Source organism: Eublepharis macularius, chromosome 6 (assembly GCF_028583425.1).
Source record: "Eublepharis macularius isolate TG4126 chromosome 6, MPM_Emac_v1.0, whole genome shotgun sequence".
NCBI lineage: Eukaryota > Metazoa > Chordata > Lepidosauria > Squamata > Eublepharidae > Eublepharis > Eublepharis macularius.
Window position 1 is genome coordinate 140,293,647 of NC_072795.1, and position 18,891 is coordinate 140,312,537.

Below are 18,891 nucleotides of genomic sequence, written 5' to 3' on the forward strand. Positions count from 1 at the left end.
TTTTTTGTTTGTATTGCTGTTCGTTCCCACCTCTAGTTAGAAGCACAACAGATGCAAATCTCTGTGGAGAACTTGTGGAAAAGGAAACGTGTAGCTTGGCCCTCATTCTACAGATGCTTTGAGTTTTTAATCTACTTTGACGTGCTCAATTCTCATGTGCTGCTATTTTCTGGGATTTATTTGCTTGTTTTTGTATAAAGTTACTTTTTTTTGTGACTTGCTTTAGTGTATGAGGTACCATAAACATGCCTCTGAAAAGGCAGCATATAAATGTTCCAAATAGGTAACTTAAGTACATCAGTGATAACTGAGTGGTACAAATTCCAGACACATTGGCGAGCGTGCTACATACAAACCCTGCAGCCTGAAGAGTGTCTGAATAGATCCTTATTCCAATCTAGAGTTAAATCTGACAAATGCATATGATAAAATCCCTGAACTCTCTTGTATTCCACCCATTTCATTTTGTCCTAATATTAAATGTATTGGGTAGAACTGATTGATTAGATTTGGAGGGGGCTAAAATTACAGTGAGCTATCAGTACATCTCCAGAGGCCTTTCCTATATATTTCCTATATGTGCAGCTGTGTGTCTTCAACAGCTGAGCTCTGTCTTCCCTGTCCAAAGGAAAACATGCAGCTGCTTGTGTTTGGCTTTTGCTAATGCTTGCCATAGAGCTACAGGCTTCCCAAATTATTGGGTTTGTGACAGAAAACGCTTTGCTGTTTATTTCACTCAGCAGAAAGTCTTCATGCTTCTAATTGCATACACCAATAATCCATTTCTCTCTCCCTTTATTAGTCAATACAGACATATTGAATTCAGCAGCCAGATTGCACACTGTTGGGTGCTGCCTGTGAGCCTTTCCATAACTAATACGAGTTTGTGCCCAATTTCACCTGCCTGGCATTATCTTTCATGCCTTTAGGGGCAGTTCTGACATCTGCAAGTGCTTTCCTTTGTTTATAAAAACGTATAGGATTCCAATTGATGCCAATTTCTATTCTTGGTATCGATGAGCCAGTTGCCTGTGGCTGTGTTGAGTGAGGGGGATCAGGAATCCCCAATGGATTGTTGAGCAGAGGATGAATGCAAAGGCAGCAGTGATGTCCTAGAATGGCAAGGAGGGCAATCTCAACTCCCCTCTGTCTGGAGATCAGGGGGTGGGGCCACCAGCCATGTATCCATTTTCAAGAGGTTCCGGAACTCCGTTCCACCGTGTTCCAGCTGAAAAAAAGCCCTGCTGGTTCCTATTGTCCAAGATTAGTGGACAAACAGACCTTTCACCTTTGACCTTCAAGGTTTATAGAGTCACATTGGAAGTATATTTCCCTATCTTGGAAATCAGCATTCCAGGTTATTAATTAATCTATTGTCATTCAATATGTATGATTAAATTTAATCACTTCTGCTAATGTTAAACATTTCCTTTGCACTGACACAAGGATGGAGCAAAGGACATCAGTCTTTGTGCCTAACTACATGATATGTTATCCCTCCAAGCCCTCCCACACAGCTGGGCACTCACAACTGCATATCTGACAGGCAGTCCTTGCAGCATACTTGGACCCAACCATGTATCATCCAGTGAGGCCCTATGTTAATATACTAGGAAGGAGAGAAGTTATCTCTGGAACCTCTCATTGACATAAAGAATGAGTTGTCATTTGCACTATTGGTTTATAAATATCATTGATGAACAGAGACTTGTCACAAGACAAGCTACACAATCAGCACAAAAATATCAAGCAAGGGCAATACCGAAAGATCCCTAAGCAAGAGAAGGTCTGCCCTTGGGGATACGGCATGGTGGAGAGACAATTGAGCATGTTTTGCTCCACTGTTGATTTTACATGGAAATCCATGCAAAGTGTATCTTTCCTTTCCTAGGTAGGTCATGGGTTGTTCTGATACGAAACTTACTAGTAAATTTCTTCTAGGCGTCAACCCAGTAATTGCTGCTCTCTGTGCTAGTTTCCTTGCAGCAGCCTGTAAAATTTGTAAGCAAATAGTATGTAATGCAATTGATTTTTAAATATTCATTATGGGGGATTTTATATTGTAATTCATGGACAAATTATGTTTTATGTTTTGTAATTTTATATGTTCTGCCTAAAGGAACACTTTTTGGATGTTCTGTGCTGGTCTTTGACCGTAATAATAAACTATAACTATTTATTTTAAGTTAAATTTGTGGGGGGGAGGTACAGATTCTCATGTTCCTTTGCAACTAACAGAATTCCCAGTTGGGTCAGGAGTTCTAAACCAAGGAGGTGATGAAGTACCTAATCACAGTGTCTGTCTGTTCCATATGGCTATGATACGGCAAAATAGAAAAATCAGTAAAAGTCAAAGCATGATCTCTTTTCTCATTTGAAATTGTCCTCATACCATTTCAGTGTAGTCCTCTCATACCTAAAACAAAGGCCGATTCCAGACGACTAACCTGAAGGCGCTGCATGCCGCCATGTTCCGGATCGCGACGGGGAAAACGCGAAATATCGCGTTTTCTCGCGCGAGTTTGGCACGACGTCGCACCACACTCGCGCGAGAAAACGCGATATTTCGCATTTTCCCCGTCGCGATCTGGAACATGGCGGCATGCAGCGCCTTCAGGTTAGTCGTCTGGAATCGGCCAAAGGCTCCTGCACCAATTTTGTTAGTGCAAAACAAAAAATAGGAAATATGGGATTGGATCCAACCAGTTTTTCCGCTGGTGAAAAAGGAAGGAGAGGTCTCCTTTGACCACGCCCAAAAGGCTATGTTGGGTGGACAAAAGCCATGTAATATGGTGGTTGTAATAAGGAGAGGAAATATACAAGACTGATTAAGAAGCTGGCTGGATCCAACCCATATATGATATGTAACCCACAAGTGGAGGCCTCATGAATTTGAGGGGATGCCCTTCCCAAGCACACCTTTCCCCTCCCAAGACCCTCCCCTCCCTCCGTGTTCTTTAATTGTTTCCAGAGCAGATCTGGTGTGGGGGACAAGGTGAGGCCTGGGTCACTGTACCGGGGCCACCACACCCAGGCTAGCCATGTCACAGCACCTGCTGATGGAGAAGGCGAGTGCATTTTCTGTGCAAGTGCAGAAAACAGTTTCTAATCTATTCTGATCAAAGAGAAATTTGGAGGGGCAGGAAGGGGGGTTCTGCAAAATTTCAGAATTCTGCTCTGTAGATTCTCAGAGGCAACTTTCTTCTCTTCTTATTAGAGCACAGCCCTGTAGTTTATAAACTAAAACATCTACAAGGGCTGAATTTATAAAAAGGCACACTGATTTCTTTTCAAATAAAAAAATCAAAGAGAAGTGAAAGAGCACTTCTTTTAAAAAACGAAAAAGAGACTAAGAGGAATCAATGGCTGTTTCTTAAAAAGCTCTAAAATTGGCTTCTTGCTTTAGATTGGAAATGAAAATGTGAGCCAAAGTGGTGGGTTTGTGAGCATTTCTAGTTCCATTATTATTTTTTTTACTGGTTTTTAAAATTATTTTTACACTGATGCTACCTGAGTTGCAATTTAGAATGAAGACTAGTGTGAGGAGAAAAGATCCTTCCCCCCTTGTCTGATTTTTCTGCTGAAAATGACCCATCCCAGCTGCCTTACGCCCTACTGGGGAAAACAAATGAGTGCAGATACATTTGCTCCAACAAAAGCCAAACAGCTTGGGGATAATGAATTTTGGCAGGAAAGTGGTCCAGTGAGGAACAGATTATGGAACTCTTCTCCCCGTGCACTCATCTTCGTTTGCCTCACAGCCTCAGCAGCTGCATGGTATAAAATGAGGGGGAAACATAAATAATCCTGGGAACTACAAGCAACTTGCAATTTTGCTCTTAGAGGGAATTGCCCAATGATTACGAACATTACCTTTTAATACAATGAAGAGTGAAGCCTGCTAAACTTCATTGAAACTGAAGGGCTGAGTCCACATAATTCTAAAATGGATCAAACCAGGGAACCTGTCAGGAGGGTGGTTTCTTCATCTCTGAAACATCTACTGGGAATGATTCTGGCAGGAGTAGGACAAAGGGATCTGCTTCATCAGGGTTCACAGTCCTTTTTACATTGCAATCAGTTACTTTTTGCATCAGCTAGCATGATACAACTTGGGCAAGACAAATGTTTGAAATGCACAAGTGTTCTGTGGGCTAATAAGCTGTGGGCTAATTCCTCAATAAATGATGCATCCACGGTATGACATTTATTTCATGAAGTGAAGTTAAAAGTTTCCAGTAGTTGTAAGGAAAGAAGGGAACAAAAAGGACACAATTTCCCTCTAAATCTGGATGAATGGAAACTAATTTAGTGTAAAAAAAAGTTTGTGTAGCAGCTAAACAGCTCTATTTAGAGAAATTTGCTCAATTCTTCTTTAATTTCTTAGTTCCTCTTCTCCCTGAAATCCAACAGTCCACTTCTTTTTCTCCTTTTAGGAATATGGAGTCTTTTTCTAATCAATTCAAAGAGAAGAAAGGCAGAAAGGGAGGTTATGCAACGTTTCAGAAGTTTACTCAACAGTAGACATGGGCATGAATCAAAATACAAATCAAATTTCATGACGAATTGGGCCAATTCGTGGGGCTGTGGTTTTCATGAAATTCACAACTTTGGGGACCGATTCGTTTGATACGTGAATGATTCATGATGACAGACAGGCTGGTGCTAATCCATTGATTTCCTAGGCAACATAGGCCTGCAATGTGTGCAGACCTTTTGTTGCCATTGGAAACCCCAATCTTAGCCCACATAACCTTGATAGGCAGCTCTCCCTGCCAACTGCAGAGCTTCTATTCTGCCCTATACAGCGAGGAGCAGGGGGGGTTATCTCCTAGGCAACTGAGGAGATGGGCCTTCTGTCGCTATGGGAACGCCAATCTCATCCCTCCACACCCTGTTAGGCAGGTCTGTCTGCCAACCAGAGACCTCCTGTTCTACTCTATGTGAGCATGTTTTATATAACACACAGCTCTCTGCCTCATGCTTTTCAGTTCCAATAGACAGATAGAGAGGGAGGACCTGTTACTGGGATTTGGAGTGAGAGAGTGGAATTGGGAGCTTTTGGCTGGATTTGATGCTGCTTTAAAAGAGACTGAAAAGCCACTTTCTTATTTTCAGCTCTTGGCCTTGTTAGGAAGGTTGTTGGGTGAGGGTGCCTTCTTTCTTCCACCCCACCCAACCCCAGTCTCAGGGCATTGCCTGGCTCTGGGGCCTAGCTTGACCTTTTTTTCCTTTAATTTTCTTTGTTATATTCTTATTTAGAGCATTTGTTCTTGCTGGCTTGTTGAGTGAGGGTAGGTGGAGGAGAGCCTGCTGAAGTCTCCCTGCGAGTTTGGCATCTCTGAGTATGAAGGGGGCCATTGAAGTTCCCTGGGTTCTGATGAATCATGAAACAAATGAATCATTTCACGAAACGGGACAATTTTGTGAAAGTTCATGATTCGTGGAATGCAATGAAACTCAAAACGCTCATTTCTTTTTCCCATTTCGTGCCCATCTCTACTCTGCAGATGCTCAGAGGCCAGCAAAGTTTTCCCTGACATTCCTACTCCTCCTGCTAGAGCAACACCTTGTGGTGTCTAACTTAAAACAACAGCAAGGGCTGAAATTATGAATAAGCTCATTATGAAAGAAAAACCCTCTTTGAAAAGAGAAAAAAGTGAATAAAATAACTCAATGGTTGTATCTTAAAAACGGAATTTTTGAAAAAGTATTTCACTTTCCTATAACAATGCTACAACTAATTATTAAATGAAATTTGATTGAAAGTCATTTATCAGATACTGTAAATGTTGGTTGCTATGATATATGGGCCTTCAGATATTACCAAATGTAGGGAAATTTTCACATATCAAATGTGAATTCTCAAATATTCATCAAAAACGTTAATCATCAATATTTTTAGAGAAGAATTTTGAGGAGATTTTGACAGAGAGTGGAGAATTTATTTCAGCTTTATTCTAAACATACAAACACAGAACATGGAGAAAGTTAGCATGCTTCTTTCTGCCCCAGGGGAGACAGAAAATAAAGATTTACCATTCTGTGTGGTTTGTGGTAACTACCTCAGAATGCTAACTACAAACTACAATAACCAACTTAGCTTTCAGAGTAAGATTGGTAGCCCAGGATTTAGGGGTGAGAAGAATTTGGTTTATGCAACTGGCTTTTGTCTGGACTTTGATTTATTCCTTCCCTACCCATGATCCAAGTTCCTCTGATTTTTATTATTGGCGAAAACCTGGAATTGATCCCAATGGATTTTTAAAAAAAAAACCCTAAAAGGTATTTTTATGTTGTCATTGAACTGAACTTCAGAATTTTATTCAAATGATGATTTGGGTTTAAAAAATCAGTAGAAAAGAATAATTCCAAATGCTGAGACCGTGTAATGTTTTCATGAGATACAATAATGGAACAGATTAATAGACCAGTCAAGATGTCATTATGGTGCAAATATAGGGAACAGGTATGCATTAAAAATGAAATTATCTTTCAGCCTGTCCTATAAATATGCAATGTGGTTCCATTTTGATGTAAAAGAAGCACGAAGCCTCAACAATATGTACTATTTAGAAATGAATAAAGCAGCACTGGAGGTCACACTGATATTTCTCCTTTGACTCATAGCTTCTGCACTTTGTAATGCTTGTCTTAAAAGCGAAGTGAAAGTTACAGCTCCAGTCTTCTTGTGGGGTTAAGATAGTACATCCTACAGTCTCCAAAAGAATTCTTCCACCCTTCTGCACTGTAGCCACTGAATAGCCACTGAACAGCCACAGGTTACAAGGCAGTGGCCAGGCCAACTGGATGGAAAGTCAAGAGGACCTCAGTCATTCCTTTTTCTTACCACCCCCAAAATTTGATGACAGGCATTTTGAGAACCACATTTCTCAAAGTGCATGCAGTGCCACAGACACTACGCATGCAAGGCGCCTGGGGCATAGAAAGAAAGAGAAGGTGAAAGTAAGAAAATGTACCCTCTTTGCATGACTGTGTAGCAGCAGCAGGTAAATTGGGGGAGAACTTCAAGGACCCCGTGGCACTCCTAATCATGTAATTGGGTGTGCCATGGTGTTTTGAACACTCTGGAATTGGGCTCAGAGTAGCCTCATCTATGTGCTAATTTATCTGTCTTATTCCAAAGTGAGTTGGGGAGTGGGAGCTCACCCACCTCTAAGCAGTATCCATCTATTCCTGATTGTCCTCTTTTGACATGAAAGACTCAACTTTACCCTGAAAGACTGGATGCCGTGTGATCATTTCCCATCAGTCTTAGCAAAAGGAGGTGGGACCTGTTTATAGAACTTTAGAACTGGGGAAGAGTTTTATACAGGTGGCAAGGGAATTAGCAGGCACCTTGTGCTTTTTGAGTCTTAATTCTCAGTAGATAGCAGCATCAGTTGTTACAGCATTTGAGACATGGTCGCGTACAGTACTCAAACCCACTGGTTCAGGAGCAAGATCCCCTACCTAAAATAGTACAGGTACTCAACCTGTGGGTCAGTACTCAAAGGTGAGGTGGGTCATACTGGTGGGTTGTAAGGCCGAGAGGAAGGCACAGAAGCAGAGTGTGCTGATAGAGGACATTCTGGGAGGTTCTGTGGCCAATTTGGGTGTTCCTCTGCATCCTGTGTGGAAATAGCTGTGAAACACATCCTATTGCTAAGTGAGGCTAAATATTTATATGCAGTGATAATGAAGAATGAAATATGAACGTGGTCAGTGTCAACTGCCTTGACCTGGATGGCCCAGGAAACCCAATCTTGTCATTTCTCAGAAGCTACTAGGATCTGCACTGGTTGGTAGTTGGATGGGAGATCACCAAGGAAGGCCAAGGTTGTTATGTTGCAGAGGTTGGCAATCGCAAATGTTAGTCACTTGCCCTGAAAACCCCAGGGGAGGGGTGCCATAAGTTGGCTGCAACTTGATGGCAATTACAGACAGACACACACACACACACACACACAGTGTCAATTGATGTGAGATCCTTTTGCTTTATATTGCAGAGGGGGATGGAATAGTGCGGAAATTACTTTGCAAGTGAGTCTGAAAAAGCAGAGTAAGTTTGGAATTGGGCTTCACTTTGAAATGTTTGGAACCACTGACCTATCCCATTGGCACAACTTTGCAGATGAAGAGAACTTGCAGCACCTTGCACCACGCAATTGACACGCCTTGCCAGGACCTTCCAGAGTTTAGGAGTCAGGTGATCAAGAACAGCCAATCACACTCCTGCTATATAGCTTCAAGGCCTTTTACATTCCCTCAGTCTAGGCAACATTACGATGGGAAGTACTGCCCTAAGAAGAATTATACCCATTGCCTTCAGTAGACTTAGAAGGGTATAACACTGGTCAAATCCACATTACTCATTCTAAGTCACATGCGGGGACGCATTCCCCACGCAATCCCGAGTGCCGGTCACATTACCTCATTAAACAGACGCATTTCGTTCGCATTTCTCCCGAATATGTGGTCACAGGTTTTCAACGGGAGTTTCACGGTGGCCATGAATGGGCCAATGCGCAATTTACGTGGTTTTTTTAAAAACCACCCCCCTTCCTGTCTCTCCGGCCGTTCCGAGAGTTCCTATTGGCTGATTCTACTTGCAAGTGCTCCGTAGTCTGCAAAAGACTGTTTTTGACTTCATAGCATTGGATTTATTGATTATGCTGTTTCTGAATCAAATCTGGTAGTTTGAAAAATCATTTTGGGGTGAATCCATCCTCAGAACGGACTCGCGAAACTTCCTTTTTAACTGTTTTTTATTTTATATTACTGTAATATCGAAATTATGAAATATCAAAATAATGACACTCCAAGGAAGTGAAACTTCAGTAAAATTCAGGCACTGAACTGTCCTGCATAGGAAATGCCCACGAAAGCTTCCCACACGCTTCCAAATTTCCAAAAAAGAAACGAGAGAGAGCCATCAGTGCTGTCAGTGGGGGAAAGAGAGGCCTCATTATCTTCAATGATGTTTCTTTATAAGGCAAGATCGAAATAACGGAAAAGTGCGCTCAAAAAAAAAATGGGCGGGAAAAAAGGTCCCGCCAAAAAAAGCAGTTTTTGAGCAGCCGTGTGACCGGAGGGAGAAAGACGGATTGGAAGCAGGAATGTGAATGAAGAGGGAAAAATCGCGGATTGGAGGCAAACGGAAGATATCCAATAAACATGCGGGTAATGGGTGAATGTGGATTCGACCACTGTTTGGGAGTGCACAATTGGTTAGCCTGCTCTGTACTTAGTGGACTGCTCTTCTTTTCAATGTCCTTCCTTCCTGTTCGTTCTGTCATCAGGTGTCTTCTGCCCAGACATACCTGGAAGTGATGTAATGATATGTCAATGCCAACATCAGATGCACCCTCCCTGCCACCCAACCCTCCCGCTGGTTGTCCGGCTTGCCCTGGCAACCTTAGCTAGAAGCCAATTTTGCAAAGGCACTGAGTGCTTGATAGCAAAACTAAACAAACAAGCCTGAAATACACCTAGAAATCACTAGTTCAGTTCATTAAAGTGACTTTAAAGTGTGGACCTGGTTGCTCATTCTCTGGTACTGTCTGCTACGATCCCCTTAGGTGCCACCACTGTGTCAGGTATAGCAACTGTCACTTGACTAAACAATTCCTCAAAGATAACAGGTTGAGCGCCAAGTTTTCCACGGCATCCTGCAGTGATTTGGATAGTGATATATAGTTGGTTATTATCCACATATTGGAGGCATCCAACTCCATAGCTGCGAATGAGTTATACTGAAGGCTTTACATAGAGGTTGAATAACGTGGGGAATAAGACTGAGGCTTATGGAACCCCACAAGATAATTCCCACTCTGGAGATAGCGGGTCTCCAACAACAACCCTTTGAATCCATTCCATGAGAAACAATTTAAACCAGTCCAAAGCACAACCTTTGATACCCACTTCTGCCTCCAAATGACTCAACAAGATGGGACGACCTACTCTATCAAAGGCTGCAGATCAAACCAGATCAGACAGAGATCGTCTACTAAAGCTACTAGAGCCATCTCCATCCTAAGGCCTGGCCTGAATCCAGACTGAAAAGGGTTCAAAGAACTAGAGTTATCTAAGAAGACCTGGAGCTGGTCAGCTACTGCTTTCTCAATCACATTGCCTAGAGAGAATATTTATAAATATTTCAGCTGTCTATCAACGCTCTTGAGAAAGCTATACCGAAACAGGAATCCAGCTTGCGCCCTCTTCCCTATGATCACGCATAACTGCAATACAGTTATGCATGATCAGAGAGAGAGAGAGAGAGAGAGAGAGAGATTTCACACTCACAGTTTAAAGCGCCTTTTTTTAGCAACCGCAGTGGCGTCGGCTTGGCACTGATCCTTTCACACTTCCCAGCAGTTTCGATTTGGCCTCTTGTGATTCTGCCTGGAAGCCTCTGTTCAGTTTCGGACTTTCGGGGCATCACAGTGCACGTCAGCTTTTTTTTTTTTTTAACTTTGAGCATGCGTGGTAATGACCCTGCCTTACATCTTAGGACAAACAAGCCTCCTCCCATGGTGCCCCTTCAACCACCCCCTCCCACCTTACGCTTCCCGGGGTAAGGCAGGACTTGCCTCCCCAGCGGTTTTGCATGGTGTGTGGGGGGGAGCACACTCATACCTGCCTCTGGCTCTGCTGAGACGCGTTGAGCCGGGGCTTGGCGTGCTTCCTGAGGGGCTGGAAATTCCCTCGTGTGGGGATGCACGCACACACTCCAGAGAGGAGAGGCTGCAGCAGCTCTTGAGCCCGGAACAATTTGGCTGAGCTTAGCAAGTTGGCTGCGTGAAGTTGAGAGCCTGTGTGTGTGTGTGTGCGTGTGTGTGTACACCTCTCTCTCTTTCCCTTTCCCTCACACCAGTAATGTAACTTTAACATCCCCGCCACCCAATCCTCCGCCCCCACCTCACGCTCTCTCGCTGGCTTGGAAGGGTGGAGAGGGGACATGAAAGAAAAGCCCCGCCACTCTGACTGACAGCGTTTTGAGAGACGCTCTTGAGGGAGGGAGAGAAAAGAGAATTGATCCACGCTGAGGAGAAGGGGAGGAAAACAACCCGGCTTAAAGAGTAAACAGGCAGCGCTCGCATGAAACGCGCTGGGGCACAGAGAGAGCACATAAAGCGGAGAAAGGGGAATGAAGTTAAAACAACCCCCCCCCCCGTCCCTTGCAGGTCCCACCCAAAGGAAAAGTATCTCAGAGTCATAAGAGAGATGTGCAGCCAAAAAAATGGCGGAAAAGAGGAATTCAGAGAGCTATTATGTGGGTGTGGTTAATTTCACAAAATCCAATCAGCAACCAAGGAAAAGAAGAGGAAGGGGGGAGCGCCGCAAAACGTTCACATTGGCATTAATTGCGTCTGCCCCGACTGGGCAGCTGATTAAAAATTAACATCGGGCTATATCAGCAGGGAGAAAAATCGAAGTAATGGGGGAAAAGAGCGGCACTGCGTCCTGTGACCAGCTTGCAAATGTGAAAGCCCTGAAAACATGGGATGCGGAACAGGTACGGACACGCTTTAAAACCCGAGTGCGAAAAGTCTCAGAGAGTGCATAGGGATACATTAACAGAGTGGTATGACTTTAGCATGATGAAACATGGCATCAGCAGGAAACAGTAAACGTCAAAACAAAACAATCATGGCATGTATGTAGTCAGACAGATATAACAATATTTCTTTGCCGCATCTCTAAGTTGCTTCCTCCTTTTAGCATCGGTATATCTTGCACAACTTCTGCCAGGAGGCTTCTTGGGGGGCAGTAAGAGGTGATGGCTGCGAGAGGTGTGAGGTGGAGTTGGACTGAGGGAGGGGTGGTGTGGTGGGCAGGTTCATGTGAGAGGTTCACATTGAAATGGCCCCTAGAAAGTTCATGCACCATCTCCCCATGAACATTTAAAAACTCAGTTGCTATACTGACTTTTATATAAAATCCCTTTTCAGGAGTCGTGACGTGATTTATCTGGATTTCAGTAAACGTGATTTATCTGGATTTCAGTAAAGCTTTTGATAAGGTCCCCCATGACATTCTGATGGGCAAACTGGAAGACTGTGGAGTAGACTATAGGACAGTTCAGTGGATAGGGAACTGGTTGGAGGACCGCACTCAAAGAGTGGTGGTCAACAGCGTTTCATCAGATTGGAGGGAGGTGTCCAGTGGGGTGCCACAGGGCTCAGTTTTGGGCCCGGTACTTTTCAATATTTTTATCAATGATCTGGATGAAGGAGTGGAAGGGCTGCTCATTAAATTTGCTGATGATACCAAATTGGGAGGGGTAGCAAACACCCAAGAAGATAGAATTAAAATTCAACAAGATCTGAATACTCTGGAGAAGTGGGCAGCTGTGAATAAGATGCAATTCAACAAAGACAAATGCACAGTATTACATCTGGGCCACAAAAATGGGAAGCACAAATACTGGATGGGGGACACACTTCTGGGCAGTAGTATATGTGAAAGGGATCTTGGGGTAAGGGTGGACTGTAAACTAAATATGAGCAGTCAGTGTGATGCGGTGGCAAAAAAGGCTAATTCAATCCAGGGTTGTATCAAAGGGGCCATAGCGTCGAAATCGCAGGAGGTCATAGCCCCTCTCTATACTGCCTTGGTCAGGCCACACCTGGAGTATCGTGTGCAGTTCTGGAGGCCTCAGTTCAAAAAGGATGTGGCCAAAATCGAGAGGGTGCAGAGGAGAGCGACGAGAATGATCAGGGGTCTGGAGACTGAGCCCTACGAGGAAAGGCTGAGGGCCTTGGGGATGTTTAGTTTGGAGAAGAGGAGATTGAGGGGGGACATGATTGCTCTCTTTAAATATTTGAAAGGCTGTCATTTGGAGGAGGGCAAGGAGCTGTTCCAGTTGGCTGCGTGAAGTTGAGAGCCCGAAGCAATGGGCTTAAATTACATGCTTAAAGGCACGGCTGGATATTAGGAAAAACTTTTTCACAGTCAGAGTAGTTCAAAAGTGGAATCAGCTGCCTAGGGAGGTGGTGAGCTCCCCCTCACTGGCAGTTTTCAAGAGGAGGCTGGATGAATACTTTTCAGAGATGCTTTAGGCTGATCCTGCACTGGGCAGGGGGTTGGACTAGATGGTCTGTATGGCCCCATCCAACTCTATGATTCTATGAGTCTTGTTCTGTCTTTCTTCAACTGTCTGCAATTTCCTTTACCTGAATTTTACCTCAGAACACAGAGTTCCACAGCTGACACATCAGGGAGGGGGAGAGTGCCAGCAGGCAGGAGCCTGCCAGCCACACAGGCAAGCCAAGTCCCACAGGGAGATTGGGGGGAGACTGGAAGGTGTATTTTTACCTTAGGACACATTCATTGACTCCCAATAGCAACTGTATAATCTTTAGAATGTTGAGGAGATGACCAATCAGGCTGCATATGCAAATGACCTCAAGAAAGAGTGGCAGTTGGCAGGGGGGGAGGAGCACCCTGCCAGCCACACAGGGAAGCTGTATCCCTATGGGAAAACACGTTTTACCCCCTTTTACCCCCTTAGGGGGTGAATTTCTTAAAATCCCTTCTTAATGACCCTTTACTTCACAAATTTCACATTTCTAAGTTCAGGGGTTTGGGCTGGGCACTGATGAATCAGGACACTTGTCTTTATATATATAGATAAAACTTTAAAATGGAAGCAGACTCCATAATTGTATTACATGTATCCAGTACCCAGTAACAAACCTAAAATGTTCTCTGTGATGTACCTCTTGCTAGGAGTTAAATGATTTGACACAGGACAGCTAACTAGATAGTCGGGACTTCTTAAGCGCAAGCCTATATCTGAATCAGGACTGACCAGAATCATCCCAAACAGCCCTGAAGACAAAGACGATTTCCAGGGTGTAAGCCTTTAAGTGTCAAAGCTCCCTTTGTCAGATATCAGTAGGCATGGGAAATGGGGGCACTGGACTAGACGGACTTTAGTGTGATCGACTCTTAAATTTTTATGTTCTGATGATTTGCACTGTCTGGCTTGATTTGAATGTGCCTCTGACTGCAGCAAAAGCACTTCCCTGTGGACTTTGCATTTGCGCATAGTGCTCTATGAACAGCTGCAGTGCAGGGGTCATAGCCCAATTTAAACGAGGAGTACAAAATCCCACAAATGAGTGTTTTTCCCTGGACCAGTGTCACATTTGAAACAGGTCCTAGCCATAATAGCAAGAAGGTAACCCTTCGATTGCACTTTAATTATTATGATGCTTTTTTTGCTTGGGATATTCTGAAATTATGCATGAGCATATTATGCAGATAAAAACCATAACAAATGCTTATGCAGAATGAGTCCTTCCCTGAGCCATGAATGCTCAGAAAACTAGTCTAATTGTAACCCTTAACAAGTAGAAAGAACTGTGTAATGGGATCTAGGTTTTATGCAAATAAAACCATTATGTCCATTACTGGAGCATAGCAAAGCAGGACGGCCTCTGCACTCCTGGAGGATGGGACATGGGCTGTATTTGTTTTATCTCTTAGGATTTTATTTGCAGCGTCTCACAACATCTGAGCTTGGGTGAAAGGGCTTTTTTAAATTAATAAGCTGTGGAATGAATTACTTGTATGGGAACGAATACTGTTCTCTGTGTGTGTGTGTGTGTTTTTGGTGCTTTGGGAAGAAAGGATCATTCTTGGGAACTTCCACCCTGTTCCTACAATATAGGAAAAGGCCTATACTGAAGAAGATGCGCGCTTTAAAAGGCGCACATCTGACAGATCCAAACAAAACATCAAGAGCCCCCAACCCCATGCAAAACAATCTCATTGTTTTAATATTATTTCTTCCCTTTTGTCCTAGCATCCGTTTCATTTTTATTCTTTGTCCATAAAGTTCTGTTGAACTTTTTGCAAGTGTCCTACGCTCAATGTATTGTCGAAGGCTTTCACGGCCGGAGAACGATGGTTGTTGTGGGTTTTCCGGGCTGTATTGCCGTGGTCTTGGCATTGTAGTTCCTGACGTTTCGCCAGCAGCTGTGGCTGGCATCTTCAGAGGTGTAGCACCAAAAGATAGAGATCTCTCAGTGTCACAGTGTGGAAAAGATGTGGTTACTCCAGAAATGAAATCCGAAGAGCAATCAAACCCAGGATGAATCAAACAACCAAGGAAAAACAGTCTCCTACAGGAAAAGTGTTTTTGCCATATATCAAAGGAATTACTGATCAGATGGGAAAGCTTATGAAAAAGCATAGCCTCCAAGCAGTATTCAGACCCACCCGAAAAATACAACAGATGCTACGATCAGCAAAAGACAGTAGAGACCCCCTCACCTCTGCAGGAGTATACCGCATACCCTGCAGCTGTGGACAAGTTTACATCGGGACCACAAAGCGTAGCATCCAGACAAGAATAAAAGAACATGAAAGACACTGCAGACTTGGACAACCGGAAAAATCAGCAGTGGCTGAACATAGCCTAACTCAAACAGGGCACAGTATCTTATTCCAGGACACCAAAATACTGGACAACACTTCCAACTACTTTGTCAGACTGCACAGGGAAGCCATTGAAATTCACAAGCATAAGCAAAACTTCAACAGGAAAGAAGAAACCTTAAGAATGAACAGAGCATGGTTTCCAGTTCTGAAAAACACCAGGCTAACAAAACACTCCACCCCCGACAATAGCCCTGCAGAGAAGATTAGCACATCAAGCACCAATCCATATGCAAAAGAACCTCCTCAGGATACAGTGAAGCCTCCCGCCATTAGCATTCCACACCCTGGGAAACTCCTACAGGATGACTCAGCTCAGTCCCACCCCTCCTGAGTAGATATAAATGACCTGCCACGTCTTTTCCACACTGTGACACTGAGAGATCTCTATCTTTTGGTGCTACACCTCTGAAGATGCCAGCCACAGCTCCTGGCGAAACGTCAGGAACTACAATGCCAAGACCACAGCAATACACCCAGAAAACCCACAACAACCATCGTCCTACGCTCAGTCATGGAAAAAGTTAAATTGTTATTCTGTTTGTTTAGTCCGATAGCTAGTTAGCATAGGACCACTTAGGCTTCGAGAGAAGTTCCCACCAGAGAAAGTGGGCGTCTTTAGTCTTAATGAAGGAATCTTGGACTGTCCATTGGATGAGGCAGTTTGTTGGGGGGCAATTAGCTAGCAACATATACAAGGTTTTATTGCTCTTTGTTCAATACTCAGTGCTCTCTATGTTCTAACTGAGGGCCAAGCTACAAGTGACGAATGACACAGGTTGGACTCTTGTCAGCTTCCCTCAAGTTTTGATGGGAAATGTAGGCATCCTGGTCTTGCAGCTTCGCTCTCTGACTGCTGTCCAATGGAGTTTTCAACTGTCAATTGTCCAACATTCCGCCAAGCTGCCTACATTTCCCGCCAAAACTTGAGGGAAGCTGACAAAGTGTCCAACCTGTGTCATTCGTCACTTGCAGTTTGGCCCTAAGTCTCGAAGTTTTTCTCTCTCTAAGTTCCTTAATCTAGCCACCAAGATGTAGTCAGTCAGTGTTTATTATTTCTCCTACCAAAAGTACCCTTTTTACCCCATTATGTAGTAAAGTATTTTCATAGAGCAGAACCACAGAAGCCTGTCTACTTATTTCCACAGCTCTAATATACTCTGCTACCTACTCTGCTAACTTTTCATTATTATAATATGCAGCCCCCACCCAACAAGTTCTCACCCCAAATCACTAACACTGTTGTTTAATCTGACTGGTTCTGCCAATCCTTATTGGTTCTCCCGGCCTCCCTCTTCTCTTTCTGCTATCTCTCTGTGGAGCTGCCGGAGAAAAAATATATGGAAAAGTGGTGGCACGCCTATTGTGCAATGTCACTGCCAGAAAATACCCGGAAGTAATGTCATGTCGCCAACATGGTATTATCCAGAATGGGAGCTATCTTGCAGGGTTCAGCAGGGCCCAATCCTATCTCTCATGTTATTCAACCTCTATGTAAAGCCTTTAGGAGAACTCATTTGCAGCTATGGAGTTGGATGCCACCAATATGCAGATGACACCCAACTCTATATCTCGCTATCCAGGTCCCCTCCAGATGCAGTAGAAATCTTGAATCACTACTTGACAGCTGTATGAAATGGCTAAAAATGAACACATTGAAATTGAACCCAGGACAAGACAGAAGTGATGCTTATTGGGAAGGCAGAGATCTTGAAGGACATTGTACTTCCCCTTTTGGTGGAGTTCGTCTGACCCTTGCAGACACGGTTAAGAGATTAGGGGTTATTTTGGATTCAGTGCTACTACTAGAACAACAAGTTAAAGCAGCTGCAAAAACACCTTTTACAAACTCACTCTAGCCTGAAATATGGCTTCTTACCTTGACATCGTTGACCTGGCCACCTGGATCCATGCTCTGGTAACATCAAGACTTGACTATCGTAACGCACCATACATGGGTCTCCCATCCAAATTAACTAGGACACTCCAATTGGTGCAAAACACTGCAGCGCGACTGCTATCAGGAGCGAGCAGGAGTATGAAAATCACCCCCATTCTACAGTCACTCCATTGGTTCCCTATCAGCTACCGTGCTCAGTTCAAGGTATGTAGGCCATGCTTAAAGTAAACCTATGGGGGAGGGGTAATGAAGATTCTGATGGCCTGCCGCAGTGGGATAGCAACATCTGGGGTCCAGCAGGGAGAGGACTCCAGTTGTGCCATACTGCAAGGGTGTTTGTGGTGGTGTTGGTGGGGGGAGATCAGGGCCAGAAAGAAAATGAGTGAGAAAAACTACAGCTACCTTGTCTTCCTCCGTCACTTTGTTTGGTGACAGGCACCGGGTTGTAACATGGCAACTCCAGCCCATCACCCTTCTCCCCTCCCTCATGCTGGGCTACCTTCTCCGACAGCTACGATTGTCAGCCTACAAAATTCAGGAAGGTGTCCAATAGTGTTTATTCTAGTGTTCCTCCATCATAGGCAGAATACGATGGTTTTGGAGTAACCGCTTTACTGAAGCTGTTCCCAATGCATCTGCTGCTGTTAATGCTACCACCACTATTGGAGGATGTGGAGAACAATTCGGAGTAAGGAAAGATGGAGGAGGCTGACTGGGTTGGATGCTAATCAAGAACGTGGAAGAAGAAGAAGACAAACAATGAGTTGGAACTTAACTGTGATTGTTTGGGGAGGAAGAAAGGGAGAAAAGGTTCGTCTGACAGGAAGGATATATCCAGGGCTTATTTCCTGGGAAAAGAGGTGGTGGAACTCAGTGGGTGGCCCTCGGAGAAAATGGTCACATGGCTGGTGGCCCTGCCCCCTGATCTCCAGACAGAGGGGAGCTGAGATTGCCCTCCACGCTGCCGAGGGCGATCTCAACTCCCCTCTGCCTGGAGATCAGGGGGCGGGGCCACCAGCCATGTGACCATTTTCAAGAGGTTCCGGAACTCCGTTCCACCACGTTCCAGCTGAAAAAAAGGCCTAGATATATCACAAGGCTCCAATAAGGGGAAACAAAGCATTCCTTATGTTCGTTTCTGGCATCTGTTATCATTGCCCTGTAAAGTTTATGGAACATCCAGATCTGACAACCCAGGCCTGTCCCTACCCTACTTTCTGTTGCAATGATGGATGGCAAGGCACGGGGAGGTGAGAAAACTCTCATACATCCTCAATCTTTCGTCCATTTCTGGGTTATAATAAATGGAAGCCATTTGTACAGCTCCTATTCAGAGCACTCCCCCTAGAATGTAAGCTAGAGCATATCAAAATAAAATAGACTTACATCTGTATTATGTGATATTGAAAATATGTCTTGTCATAGTGAAATATAGCCAGTGGCATTTAGATGCATGTATGTACCAGGCAAGTCCAATCTGCACATTTAGAGCCATGTACAGTACAGATGCTATGGGGAATGTTTTGCAATGCTTAATATGA